This window comes from Drosophila navojoa, chromosome 3, assembly GCF_054131105.1.
Source record: "Drosophila navojoa isolate 15081-1374.11 chromosome 3, UAZ_NAV_1.0, whole genome shotgun sequence".
Taxonomy (NCBI): Eukaryota; Metazoa; Arthropoda; class Insecta; order Diptera; family Drosophilidae; genus Drosophila; species Drosophila navojoa.
Window position 1 is genome coordinate 18,962,436 of NC_142891.1, and position 14,851 is coordinate 18,977,286.

The 14,851-nt window shown below is 37.3% G+C and overlaps 1 protein-coding gene across 2 annotated transcripts in view; it reads right to left on the reverse strand.

Moving 5' to 3' along the window:
• kek2 (leucine-rich repeat, immunoglobulin-like domain-containing kekkon 2 protein) overlaps nt 1-14,851 on the reverse strand; it is a 76,772-nt gene that overhangs the window by 42,002 nt on the left and 19,919 nt on the right. The gene's annotated exons all lie outside the window — the stretch shown is intronic.

A 14,851-nucleotide genomic window follows, 5' to 3' on the forward strand; every position in this document is an offset into this window, starting at 1 on the left:
GCTGCTTGGAATTTGCGAGTTTGCTCAGCGCTTATTGGGCAGATGATGGAACCTTTCGTGGCAGCAGCTTTCGTGAATTGAATAAACGTTTAATGTAGATATCATGGCCAACAAATAGTTTTCCAGAATTGCAGCGCAAGTGAACTCAATACACGGCTTCGGCAGCAGTTAAAATTTATGGAACTTATAATGCTTGGCCAATCTCTTGGGCCACTTATTCGGCTTTAATGCGAGCCTGCTCAAGGACCGTGAGTTGGCATTACGAGGCCCAAACAAAAACTCAATTGCGCATGCAATGGCTCAAAGGGCTTAAGTGCGTATAACATTCAATTTGCGTTAATGGCATTAAATAAAGTCACACGCACAGAGACACCCACACACACACAGACACTATCAGCAGCGCCTACAACACATTATGTTACTTGGTTTCACCTTTGAAAACATTTTCATTGGCTGGCCACTTAAAAATAAAAAAAATAAAAAAATAAAAGGTTGCGCTGCCAGACTTAAGCCTCTGCAAAGGGCAGAAAAAAAGGAGAAATAAATACTCAAAAAAAAAAGCACAAGCATCAACGTGCAATGGCTGTTTTTTTGAGATATTCTTAAATCGCATTAAAAATCATTGGCACATGCTGCGAAGGTAAAGTGGCAGGAGGCAGCCGGCAGGAGGCAGAGGGTGTAGGCAAAGCCACAGGCAAAGGCGTGAGCTCTGCTGGGGAGGGTGGTAGGAAAACTACGAAGTACGTAAAATAAACAACAACAGTTTCATTTTCAGTTTAAAGCGGGCAAAAACTTGCCAAAACAACACAAATTCAGCAGCAGGAAAGCCCCCCGCTTGGGGCGTGGCAACAAATCAGGCAAAAAACAGGAAAACGCTTTGCGATAAAGTTGCTGCCGCTGCCGCTGCTGCTGCTGTTGTTGTTGTTGCTGTTGTTGTTGGGTTTTTAGCAAACATATTCGACATGCAATGCACGTACACGGTTCAACACACACACACACACACACACACACACACACACACACACACACACACACAGCGCTGAGCAGGGACCTACACCTGGCTAAAGTTGGCTGTGATAGACGCATTCAATGCGCTTCTTTCTTGTTTCTTCTTTCTTGTTCTTATCTCATATATTGTTGTTTTTGGTTTTATTTTGCTTCTCTTTTTGGTCGTATTCCTGTTTGGCCTGATTCCTTGAGCTTCTGCACACAGTTTGTGTTCGCACTTTGAGCGATTCCTTGGTCTGTGGCATGTTTATCAGAAGTTGAGTAAAAGAAAACCCGAAAAAAGTTGACAGCAAAACGAATACTAAATACCCTAGCGAGCCATTGGCCATAGAGGTAAGATCTTGCAGCTTGACTTCCGTTAAACTAAATATGTATATATATTTATTAAAAACATATCATTTATATAAATGTTGTCTCTTCTAGCTTAGACCTGCCACAGTACCCTGTCTAGGGTATAGTGTCACTTCAGAGCTGAAGCATCTGGCCCCAAAGTCCCCCGAGAAGGCGTCGAAGTGTGGCATACTTTTAGGCAAAGCCTTCGAGCCACATTTTGTGTGTTTTACTTGCATTTTGTTGTGTAAATTACATGCACACACACACACACACACACGCACACATACGACTACATACACTTGCTGCCAAACACAGTCGAATAAAATAAAGCACAAAAACTTGGGCACTTGGAAACTGTTTTGGATCTGTCGAGTCGTTCAGTGTTCGCATTTTGTCTGCTCTCGACCCAGTCTCTCTGCAGTAATAATAATAAAGGGAATTGTTATTGTTTTCTATTAATTTGCTTTTGTTATTTGTGTTGTTTGCTTCCTCTTGCCTTCCTTTCTTTTTTTGTTGCTTGTAGTTGGTCTTAACATCTTGCTGCTGCTACTCCACAATGTCTGCATTTGATTTGATTTGCTTGCTCTTCAGCTTCAGCAAATTGATTTATTTTACAACTGAACTTGAATAGCACTCGAAAACTAGCACAAAAATATTATAAAAAAAAAGAAATAATAATTTGATTTAATTAACATGAAATCACATGCAAATATCAGTTACAAAACTAATCAAATTCCTCGACTAACTTTTGATGAAGACAAATTCGAATTTGATATCCGCCGAGCACTTGAGGCATAGCCGAGGGCAGCAGCTGCCCTTGCTTGAATCATATTTGACATAAAAATGAATAAGTACATGCGGCGAGCCGCATGGCGCCGCTGGGCCATTGACATGTCAATGTTTACAAACTAATATGCCAAAAGTTTGTTCGGGCCACAGACGTGGGTCAACGAACGCTCTACATTGATATTTGGGTATCGTCTGCAGTTTATGGCCCAGAGCAATGGGCCGTGGCACGGGCTAGGCAGTCTGACTTAAAAGTTGGCTCTATAAATAGCACATGGAGTTGCTTGACGCAGCAGCGGCGAGCTCTACTTAAGCTCTCAGATTTTTATAGCCAACTGAATACAAGTAGTGCTTTCTCGAATCCACGTAATCCTCGCATTAAACACAAGCCGGCAAAAGTAAGCCAAGACCAAATGGGCTCATAATAAAAACTAGCTCATCTTATTCACATTCACAGTCACATTCACATTCACAGTCAGATTGAGATTCACATTCACATTCACATTCATATTTTCTATGGCCACTCTTGGCTGTGAGACAACTCGCATATTCGTCTTTCCGTCAAGGACGCGCCGGCAGCTGCCTTCATTGCTAACACTTTGTCGCACATTTGGGGCTTAAAACAGCAGCCACGCCCACCCACACCGCAGCACAGCAGCAGCATCAGAAGTAGCAGCCCATTACAACTACTTAAGGTATGTAAATAACGCGAGCGCTCAAAATAAGCCAAGGCAAATCATAAGCAGCCAGCGAGTAGCTAACCCCATTCTTATTATCAGACCCAACACCTGCATCCGCCGCCCCAGCTACCTCACAGAGCATTAGCATAATCGTTATGGTTATGCGCGACGTGTGCATAATGGCCAAGAGTAGCAGCAGTTGGGCGCGAGCTGCGAGCTGCGATCTGGGAGCTGGGAGAGAGAGAGCTGGGAGCTCTAAACCAGCGACACGCACATACAAACTATGTTAAGTGCGCTGACATTGTGATATATAGTTTTTTCTACCCTCACTGCCGGAGCTTCGACACCAGCCAAACAAGCTTGACTAAGAGCACCAGTTACCGAGAATATTGGATCAAGTGGAGGCTGCATTACTCAAACTAAACTCTCTTGAAAAAAAACATTAATTGGGCAACGTTTTCAGGTTTGAGTTATAATAAAATATAATTATATATAATAAAAACAATAGTTTTCTTGTAAATTATGAGTGCTTTAGTCTTATATTTTATTATAAATATCATATTTTATTAATATTAAAAATTATGAAGCAGGAAAATGTTGAAAAATACTGAAGATTTTATATATTTACAGGTCAGCTTTAAATTTTAGTCAGCTCTCATGATTGTTGAAAACAATCATTTTATATAAATGTTTTTTTTTTTTTTTTTTTTTTTTTTTTTTGAGTGCATAATTATGATATATAAATCAAATAAAATTTAATATTGTAATGAATTATTGAAAATCCTTTTGAAAATAAATTATGCAAAATAAGGAAAAGATAATTAATTATACGAAAACATTTAAATTAAATATGCCATATATGAAATATTTGCATATTTAATATACATTTATTATTTTTAATTAAATATTTTGAATTAAATTATATTCTATTATTTTAATGATTATTAAAAAATTAAATATTTTTTGGGAACCCGTTGAAATTATTTAAATATCAGTCAGCTTCACTAATATTCTTATAAATAAAATAATATCAATAAATAAAATAATAATAATAATGGTAGAAATATTATATTATTTATACTATTCTATTTATATGATTATTAGTGAAGCTGACTGGTATTTATTAATTTAATTTAATTAATTAGTATATAATTTATATAAATAAAAAATTTTTATGCATATAAATATAAGTAAAAACATATACATACATATATATAAATAAAAATATAATTTATATAAATTCATATTACGCCTTTTAAATTTAAAAGTGTATCAAGATTCTCTGCTATGCTTCATTTACTTTCTGGCTAGCTTGGTTTTACTTTGGCTACTCAGTGCAGCTCGAGTGCGTGGTGGGCCCTAAAGCTCGGACCGGGCGCTCTGTTTGCTCAGGTGCGCATATTAAGTAGCCGCCACATGTGACGCGCTCTGCTGTGTGCGTGTGTGTGTGTGTGTGAGGCATGCTATTAGCAGCGACCAAAATACGAGCACACACACACTCGGCTCACACACGTACAAACATAATAAATAACCAACAAAAGTAACAACAACAACAACAGCAACTCGATGGCAGCTTAAGAAATCAAGAGCCTGGCAGACTCCAAGCTAAGAGGACATCTAGAGCAATAGAGAGAAAGAGAGAGAGAGAGAGAGGGGGGCAGTGGGAGAGAGAGTGAGAGTGAATGGCAAGCGAGTGAGATCTCTATGTGGCATGTTTAAGATTCAGCACGCATAACTTATAAAATAAAAATTAAAATTCCAATTGCAAACCTCAATAATAAAACACTTTTAAGTGCCGTCGCTGCCGCAGACATAGCCAGCGCACAAAAAGAAAAAGAAATCCAAAAGAGAAAAAAGAAAACAAAGAGAAGAAAAAGGTAGCGACGAGGCGAACGTCGCCAATCGTCGTCGTAGGCGCCAGGCCTCAACATTTTTGCCAGAGCCAGACCGGTATGACTGTATGAGTGCGTATGTGCTTGTGTGTGTGTGCTGTGTGTGTGTGTGCTGCAAGGAGCCACACAAGTTTATTAAAAATTTCGCCAAAAGGCATCTATCAGTTATGAGGCGAACCCGCGCAGACAGTGCGCGACTCATTTCAATGAGTTTCGTGTTTTTCCTTGCCTTGTCTCAGTTTCACTCTCTCTCTCTCTCTCTCTCTCTCTCTCTCTCTGTTGCCCTCTCTCCCTCTGCCACGCCCTCGATCCCTTTATCCCTTAAGCATTCTTTCGCTGTTTGTTGTTCCGTCGCTTTGGCCGTGTGGCCGCCCGAACTTGTAATTGGCATTCCGCACGCTGGCCGAAATGAAAATGCTACGTGCTTTCATTTCACGTTACGGCATTGGCAACGAACGGAGCAACGCCCAGTCCAGATAAGTCGCAGGCACACGGCCCGCACGGTCCATTGACCAGGGCCCACCAGTGCCACGCCCGCTGCGGGTAAAACGCTGCTTATTTACAGCGCTGGGCTTTTTAATTTTTTACGTTGCGGGCATACAACTTACTCCCTCTCTCTCTCTCTCTCTCTCTCTCACTCATTCACCATGCGTGGGTGTGTGTGCCACACACTGCTTAAAGTCGAAATCTGAGACGAGATGGCGCAATGAAATCACAGAACTCTCGCATCCTCAAGACACACGCGTGTCTCACGCAACTGCGACGGCGACGGCGACGGCGAAGGCGAAAGGGTGCGTCCGCCCCGCAGCGAAAATCAATAGCCCACGCATATTGAACTCCAGCCCCTGACTCCCACCCATCCAACCATGGTATTGCGTAATGCATATTCAACGAAATATATTCCGCTTTCTTTTTTTGGAGCTCCTGAAATTGACAGCCAGCAAATTTCGCTGTCAGCCTCATGCTCTGTGCGTCTTTCGATGGTTTTTGCATTGTATTGCGGTTTCCCCTTGCTGCTATCATCTTCTTCTTTTTCCTGTTAGTGTGTGTGTGTGTGTGTGTGTGTGTGTGAATGTGGCATAGGTGAAAATACCCACATGAGCTCCCCTTTGAGATGCGTTCAAAGGACCAAGAAATTATATCCTTTGTTGTTGCCACAGAATGATTTTGCAGACAGCTCTTTGAGTCGCTGTTTTAAATGCACTTGTGTATACGAAAAAATAAAAATAAATGTAAATATAAATGTATTATACAATATATAAAAATATATACATATGTATATATAGGAGCTTCAGCAATTGATAAAAATATTGCAATAGCGGATACAAAAGGATTTGATGGAAATATTGCAACTTAAGTTATAAATATTTTGTCATTTTTATTTTTATTCTAATCTATTCATTTTTGTATTAATTAACTTATTTTTATTTTATAATTTTTTTATTATTTATTTTTAAATTATTTTATTATAATTAATATATTTTATTTATTTTATTATTATTTTATTATTTATTTTTAAATTATTTTATTATAATTAATATATTTTATTTAGTTTATTATTATTTTTTATTGTTATTATTTTATTTTACTATTTATATAATATTTTAATTACATTTTTAAGGGGAGAAAATCGGCTTAGGCTTATTTTCAAAAGCGATTTGACTATTTTCATAATAAATGACTTAATAACTGTTTAATATGTAGTATAGACTAAGCCAATTCGTTACTCAACTGTAGAATAGACTAAAAAACTCGACTAACATAAACTCTAATTGAGATATGAAACACATTCCAAATTTACTAGCATCCCCCTCCTTTGTAAATTATTTCATATACCAGGGTATATCGCTATCAAGCAATCTGTATGAAATACTTCAAATTTCATGATTTCACGATTTTTAAGTGCCAAACATAAAACAGCTCGGCGCCCGCTGCTTTTACTGCACCGCGAATTTAATATACCCAAAGTGGCCAAAACACTTTGGCCCGCTTGAAACATTTTTGTGTTGTTCTTTTCTGAATCTGCATTTATTTTACTGCAAATAGAAGACGATATGAAGAGATACGGAGCTGCATCAGATATGAGCAACAATTGATTGCAGCTCTTCAAAATCGATGCTAAAATTCTGTACACAATTGCATTTTTATCTTTAGTCAGCTTTTGTTTATCTTAAGCAATACTTCAATTATAAATAATAGATTGGACATGATTTATGCCCGCTTTATTTGCAGCCCAGCCAAAACTCTTCACACACTTCACAGCCCATTCATCAAACGTTGCCTCCTGGCCTACTCCATTAGGTGGCGAGTGGGTCTCTTAGAGTTTGGGTTCCATCTATCATTTTGTGCAGTCGCAAACCTTTCAGGCGACCCATTCATAAGCAAGCATGAAAATACTTGTGAATTTTTTAAGAAATTTCACCTAAATATGTGTGGAAAGCTCGAGGCGCTCGTTGAGTCATCAAATTTATGAGCACTCGTCGCACTAACTCATAAAAATGACATATATAAAGCAGCATTTTAGCTCGAGAAACACACAAGGCAACACTTTGCATGCGGAAAGGATTTAGCCAATGAGCCAGAGCCAGGGGGCGTGGCAAAGGGTCCCCAGCTGTATGCTTAAGCCGGCTTGGCGGCTAACAACTGGCGTCTCTCAAATCCGACCACGCACTTAAGCGTTGCTCTTCCGGCTGCCTACACAACAGAGAGCAGGAAAGAAGAAAGTGTAGCAAAAGCTCAAAATCCTGACTGGCTGGCTGGCTGGCTGTGCTGGAGCAGTTGTGTATTTACTCAACTCGCCTCGACTCGAAGAAGAACGCAATAATATATCATCTACAGTTTATCATTGCTATGACGCCAGCCTGAAATTATTATCCAGCAAATTTATTGCCAAACAATAAACGCGAACTGCATGCGAGTGCGAATATCTCTGCCGGGCTGCCGGGCTGCCATGACGCTTGGCTAGCTGGCTGTGCGACCAGGCTTGGCTCTCTACCAACAACCAGGACAAGCAGCAGCAGCAACAGCAGTTCAACAACAACATTTACAATGACAGCCATTTTGACGGGCCTCAGTGACAACGAACAGAAAGCACAACAAGAACAACATAAGCAGATAAAAATGCTATAGGCAATAGGAAGCAGGAACAGGAGAGAGCGAGAAAGAGAGAGAGTGAGTTCTGGACAAAAAATACAAAATATAACACAAATTTCTGTAATCAAATGGATGACATGCTTATACCCTGTAAAGAAGTAACTAATAGTTGTTGCATGTTAAGCATATAGAAGAAATATGTTAAGACTAAAAACTAAAATCTAATATAATTAATTGTATTAAATAATAAAATAATAGATTTAGCTAAAAATAGTAAGTATTTTAGAATTCATTAGCAAGAAGTGCTCTCACATCGTCAGGCTATGTTAGTAACAGCATTATTGTCTGTTAATAGCATAACTTTCATCCCAGTTCTCCTACAGAATTCGCTTGGTTTCTAACGCTTTACCTTTGCGTTCTCTTCTGAATAAGGAGACAAAGCTTACAAAACAAACATTTTTACTTATCAGTGAGGGTTCTACTCCAACGATTGGATCAGGCACGAGGAAGCATATTTTAATTTTAATAATATTAATAATAATATTATTTTAATTAATATGAGAATATAAAATATATATTAAATTAAATTAAATGCTTCGAAAATGTAAATAAAAATAATTTAATAATATATTTATTAATTAAAAGAATAATCAAATAACATAATTTAGTAAACAATCAATACTATAAAATAATTTATTAAAAAAGAATATATTATATATTTCAAAAACAAATATGACTATTGCTAACTTAAATGAATATCAAATATTTTTTCTATATTTCACATTATATAATGTATATATATATTTCATATATCAAAATGATAAATCGAAATTGTGATTAAATAAATAAATATTTACATAAATAAAAATGTTAACATTTTTATACTCTTTGTGCCAAATATATCCCAATAATGGCATTTAAATGAAATATTATCCCAGCACTCTGTTGCCTTTTATTTATTTTTAAACTTTTTGAGCAATTCATAAATATCCATATATCAATAATTCATAAACGAATAAATTCTATATACATTTATCTCCATCTGCCACAATGTTCGCTACATTTACAGGGCATGCAGTAAATATGAATTGTCGTTTTAGTATTTCTGCTATTGCCCAGCATCAAACGACACACAAATATATATATGCATACATATATACATATAGAAATACATATGCAGAATGTTATATATTCATAGCAATCTGGAAAGCTGTCACAGACTGCGTCGAAGTTGACGCGCGCATATACATATATAAATTTTTTTTATTAGCCAAGGCAAAAACAAAAATTTGTCAGTCCGCCAGTCCGGCTGGCCGCATAGCTGGGCCGGGCGGGCCGTCAGGCAACTAATGCCAAAATCAAATTGCTCCTGTCCTGTCAAGTTTTTTGCGTAACAATTTCTTTTTATATTATTTTGCATAGCCGAGACAAATAACAGAAGTTTGCTAAATTGTCATCTGCCGCTGGCCTCGTTTCAGCCTTTCATATGCCATATGAGCCACACATATATATATATACATATATCCACATATATATGTATATATAGTTGTATAGTGGCATAGCATGTCCAACACTTTACGAGCATGCTTTACCCTTTGCCTATGCTTTTACGACAAGCACTCACATCATGTTTTCAAACGTTCCTCACATAGTTTGTTTGGCTTGAGAATGAACATTTGGTGCGCTGGTAGGCGGTAGGCGGGGAGCAACGGAATTGCCAAACATTTTGCGCATAAATGACAAATGCCTTTGATGGCATAAAATATGACTTTGAAAATTGTTTTGCAGCATATAAAAAGGCGTTGGCTCCGTTGACATCCACATGGACAATGTGGACACCCGCACCCGCACCCGCACAGCCCCACCCACAGTGCCACTCCCAGCTATGTGACATGAGCGATGAAGACCACTTGCGAAAATGTGTTGATGGATGTGAAATTCTTGTGATTGCAGTGCCCATATACAAATCATATACGATTTATAAGCCCAATGTAACAAATGCAACGACTGCATGGGATAAGCATAAGCTATTTTGAGTCCGAAAATATGATAGTTTAGTTAGATTTGATTGCGACCAGAATAAATGGGATGTCTCTGGTGCCAACTCAATAAATATTGAGTTATGCGGCTGCATTTTGATTGGGTAACTGCATGGAAGATAAACAGAAATCATACGAGTTATATTTCATAATATTTTAAAAATATATACAATATATTTTATTTTATATTTGTTGTCAATCTGGATCAATAAAATAAGCAAGCAGTGGCTCAATTAATAATTTTTGTATCATGAAATAAAATTTTCAAGTATTTCAAAATAAGGGTCCTTCTCCATTTAAACGTCTAAATCATACAAATTGACAAGTTTAATTTTACAACTTATCATCATCAAAGATATATGTATGTGCATATAAAAGTTATGCGGAATGTTGTAGAAAGCATGCCAAGATGAATAAAAGTTTATGGAAAAATAAAATTAATTAAATATTGCATAGTTCTATAACAGGTATGAAATGTGCAAAATTTAGTTTATTTTTCTTTTTTTATAATTTTTGTTCAGCTCCTATAACTTGTTCCTGCTGCTTTACTTTACTTTGGTATGAAACAAACTAAAAAAAAAATAAAATTAAAAATAAAAAAAAATTTTTAAATATTACTTTGCTTATCTGGTTTATGATGAAAGTCAAAAGTGAATATTTACTCATTTTGGTAGTCGTAGCACTTGATTAAGATAAAAGAACACTTATTCATAGAAAACTCCAAATTATGTACTTTATTTCAACATGCAAAATGAGTCAAAATAATACAAACGAAAGGTACAGTATCACATAACGCAGACTTGATATAAAATTGCTTTTATATTCTAGTCAACAATACTGAGAACTGCTTTCAGCAAATTTATGCAAAGCCAATTGAAAGTCGCGACAATACTCTGAAGTTGTTTTCGAGTGTCGCAGCTGAAAGATGCTTTTGATATTAAATACATATATATATATACAGTTTTTCAGCTTAAACGGGGGATAGTCTGCCCCTGCTATGCTCTCAGGTCTGCTTAAATTATTAAATAAGATTGCCTTGAAATCACATTACCCAGCAGCAGCAGCAGCAGCAGCAACAGAGCCAGCTGATCCCGGAGCAGGAGGCGTGGTGTTGATTTCAATTTCGCACTTTGGCGCATGTTTCGCATTAATTTGCCCAGCCTCATATGCGAAATGTGACTGCGACTTGCCATGCGCCCGCTCAATTGACTGACAATTGACTTGTCAGAGCATCAATTATAACTGACAGCTCCTGCTCCAGCTCCAGCTCCTGCTTCAGCGCCGGCAAAGCCATTTGCATTTACAAAGCGAAGCAATAAGCTTAAATGTAAGTTGGCTGTTACGTTTAACCACAGGCGCGATTTCCACCTGCCTGCCTGCCGCCCTAACCTGGCCTGGCCAGCCCATTTGCCTTCTGCATATTGAATTTGTACAAATATTGGCAATAAATGCGCTTGTGCGAATGGACGCGTTAAATATTCAATGGCATAATGCTAATCATTTATTGGGCGCAAAATTCATTAGCAGCACGTTACACGGCCAACTGTCACAAGCTGTCGCTGTCAGGGAAATAAAAAAGCGAAAAAAAGAGAGAGAAAGAGAGACAGAAAGAGAGAGGAAGATAACCTCAAAAGTGAGCAGCCCACAAGCCGACAGAGCTGCCGAAATGCCTGACAGCCGACGGGAAAACTAATACACAAATACAGCCACGCTGCTGTCGTCCCTAACCTACACCCCCCTCCCCCTTCACACACCCAACCATCGACACACTCGCTGTTGGCAAGCAAACATTACAAAATTTTGATTGTATTTCCGTTTCGTATGCGAACACAACAGCCACAACAACAGCAACAGCAACAACAACAACAGCAAACAGCGACAACAACAGGAAGTTGCGCTTATTTCCGTTTGTTTACCTTTACGCTGTACCTTGATTAAATGTCAGCCTGTGGCAGGGGGCATTGGATTTGCGGTAATTTCGCCATGCCCCCCGCTCGCTCTCTCTCTCTCTCTCTCTCTCTCTTTCACTCTACTTGGCAATTTATTGTGGAAAATGCGCGCATAAAACAGCAAAGAATAAATAATTTACGCTGTTATTTTTGGGTGTTTCTCTTTTTGTTTTTACTCTGGCAAAAGCTGCAAAATGAATCCACATTTAACTAATCATCTGGAGCTGGAGAGATTTTCTGCTTTGATCATATCTATTTGTTCTAGTTGAGCTAATGGCATAGCAAAAATGATATAGGTAGATAATAGAGAGAGAGAGAGGTAGAGAGCAAGAAAGAGAGAGAGAGAGAGAGAGAGTAAAGAGAACAGATAGCGCTCGTCCCTTATTTTTCCTGCTCGAGTCTCGATAGACGAAACAGAGCAAATACAAAGTAGATATACGAAAATGTATGCAAAAAATTGACTAAGGCTGAGTAGCTCTTCAGTCAGCCTACATAAGGCTGACTAGACAAAAAATTCTGATATTTAGTATATACATACATAGTATGTATTTATTTTGTTTTTTCTTCAAATTCAAAAGTAAATATAGCATATAATATTCATTGAAGTAACAGAAAAAGGTACACTGTAAAAAATAAAATAAAAGAATACGTTTTCGGTGATTTATAAATAAAAAAATATATATTTGAAATAAATAAAAAAAATATATATATACGAAAAGAAAACTATTATACCCTGATTTCCCATTTTCAATGGATTCAGGGTAAAAGAAACTTTAAATTTAGCGTAAATTTAATATCTTCTCTGCTTTAAAATATTTAAAAATGCAAAATTCTTATTAAGAAGAGATTGTATATTACAATCAAATTGTTTTATATATATTCAACAAATAAAAATTCATTTTTTACAATTATCAAATTTACACCTCATTAATAACTGAAGCATAAAAATATATCACTCCAGCCTAGTCAGCCTGTATCTATGGCTTAGCAGACCAACTCCTATCGCCTGACTCTAGGCAATTACAATGAGTGCAAAGCTGAATTGTTTTGTTCATAATATTTTTGTATACAAATCATATATGTATATGAAAATTGCCAACGCCAGCTGCATATCAATTAATCAGGCCAATTTAAAGGGCTGCTGTTGCTGCTGTTGGCAACAAATTGACTTTATTATCACTTACATGTCATGACAGATGGCCACCATGAAACAGCGAATTATTAAATATAAATATATATATATGTATACACTTTAACAAATGAAATGAAATTTGATTACTGTTATTCAGTTGAAATTATTATGAAATCAAAAAATCTCTTATTGCACAAAATACAATTTATTGTAATTGAATAACTTGCGTTTATCTTACAGTTATTTATGAGCGTAAATAAGGCCGCGCAATGCCGTTTAATTGCCGCGCACAATGCCAGCAACTCAATTCACGCAGTAAAGTCATAAACCGCAAAGCGAACAACGTTGCATCATATTCATAATATATATATGAAATTTCTGTTCGACTCGGCAGATAAACATATTATTTATATATTATATATGTATATATTTATGTTTATTGTTTGTTTTTAACAGCTTTAAAGCAAACACCATCTTAAAGCAGCAACATCGGCTTTAAATGACATTAGTGCGGCGATGCTGCAGGCGCGTGCCGCTAATTAATGGCCTGCAATTTGTGTGGACGGGGCCCAGAAAAGTATGCTATGGAAATTTTTCTAGGCCAGCAGCAAACAATTCTCATCACTGTTGTTGTTGTTGCTATTGTTGTTGTTGTTGTTGTTGCAGTCTGTCTGTTTGTTTGTTGGGCAATTGTCGTCGGAGCGCACAATGTTTGCCGGCGCATGCTTTGCCATAATTTATGTGCGCTGCCATTTTTTTCTATTTGCCTTCAAAGTTGTAATTCTCTTGTTTTAGAAAAATGTTTGCGCCGAGCATGCCACATGCAGCATTTATGTACATGTCTACATTTACATACGACACAAACACACACACACACACACACACACATGGACAGAGTGCCTATGTTAGTCGCGCAATTGGCTTTTAATATTTTGTATTAGCAACTGACGCGAATTTCGCATGGCCATAATATATTTATGCTGAATGCCCGTGCAGAATGTATGCAATGCGAGTGTTGTTTAATTTATGGCCAGCAGAACTATGCAGCTGCTCTATTGCAGACTTTGTCTGCTTATTTATTTATGCCACATACATTTTTGAAATCAAATCCAGTTGCAAACAGCATAAAAAAAAGCAAGTAAAAATCAACCAGGAAATATATGAAATTTACTCTGACATTTTCGACGGGCTGCCAACACGTTTTTGATATTAAAAGCCGTTCGAATCATTTAAGCCACTTTGCCCGAGCTCTAAACCATTTCGCATGCCAACGGGCAACGGCACTAGAAATGTTTCACTTTTTGGCAGCAATTTAATCGCACGTTTCCATTCATAATTCAGTTCGAGTTAGACATTTATGCATATATTTGTATATTTAACTATATGTTTATGTGTGCGTGTGCGTGTGTTTGTGTGTGTGTGCTTCTATTAACATGCTCATTGAAGCGTTTCATAATGGAAAAAATAGCTGTGTATGTATCTGGCAACCAACACACACACATTTGCCTTCAGCATCAACTCATTTTCACATTAAAGGAGCGCCAATGTGGCGCGCTGGCAAAATGCCAAAAATGAGAGCACACACACACACACATGTAACTGGGTCTGGTACATATGTGCTGGTGCCAAAAACTTGCTGCTATTATATAGCATACAATAAATGTATGCTGCCAGCATTAGAGACCAACTAAATTATCACTAATATGAAGCAGCTACGGTGGCCAGAGGATAACCGTATCTATATCCACATACATATAAGTGTGCATGTGTATGTGTGTGTGTGTTAGGCGTGGCAAATAAACACATCAGCTAAAATGCTTTTTACTTAAATTAACAACAGGGAACAGCTTGCTTCGATTTTGGGCACCCAACTAACGTCAAGTCATTAACTTAAGTATGTGTGCATGTGTGTGTGTGTGTGTGTGTGTAAAAAAAGCTC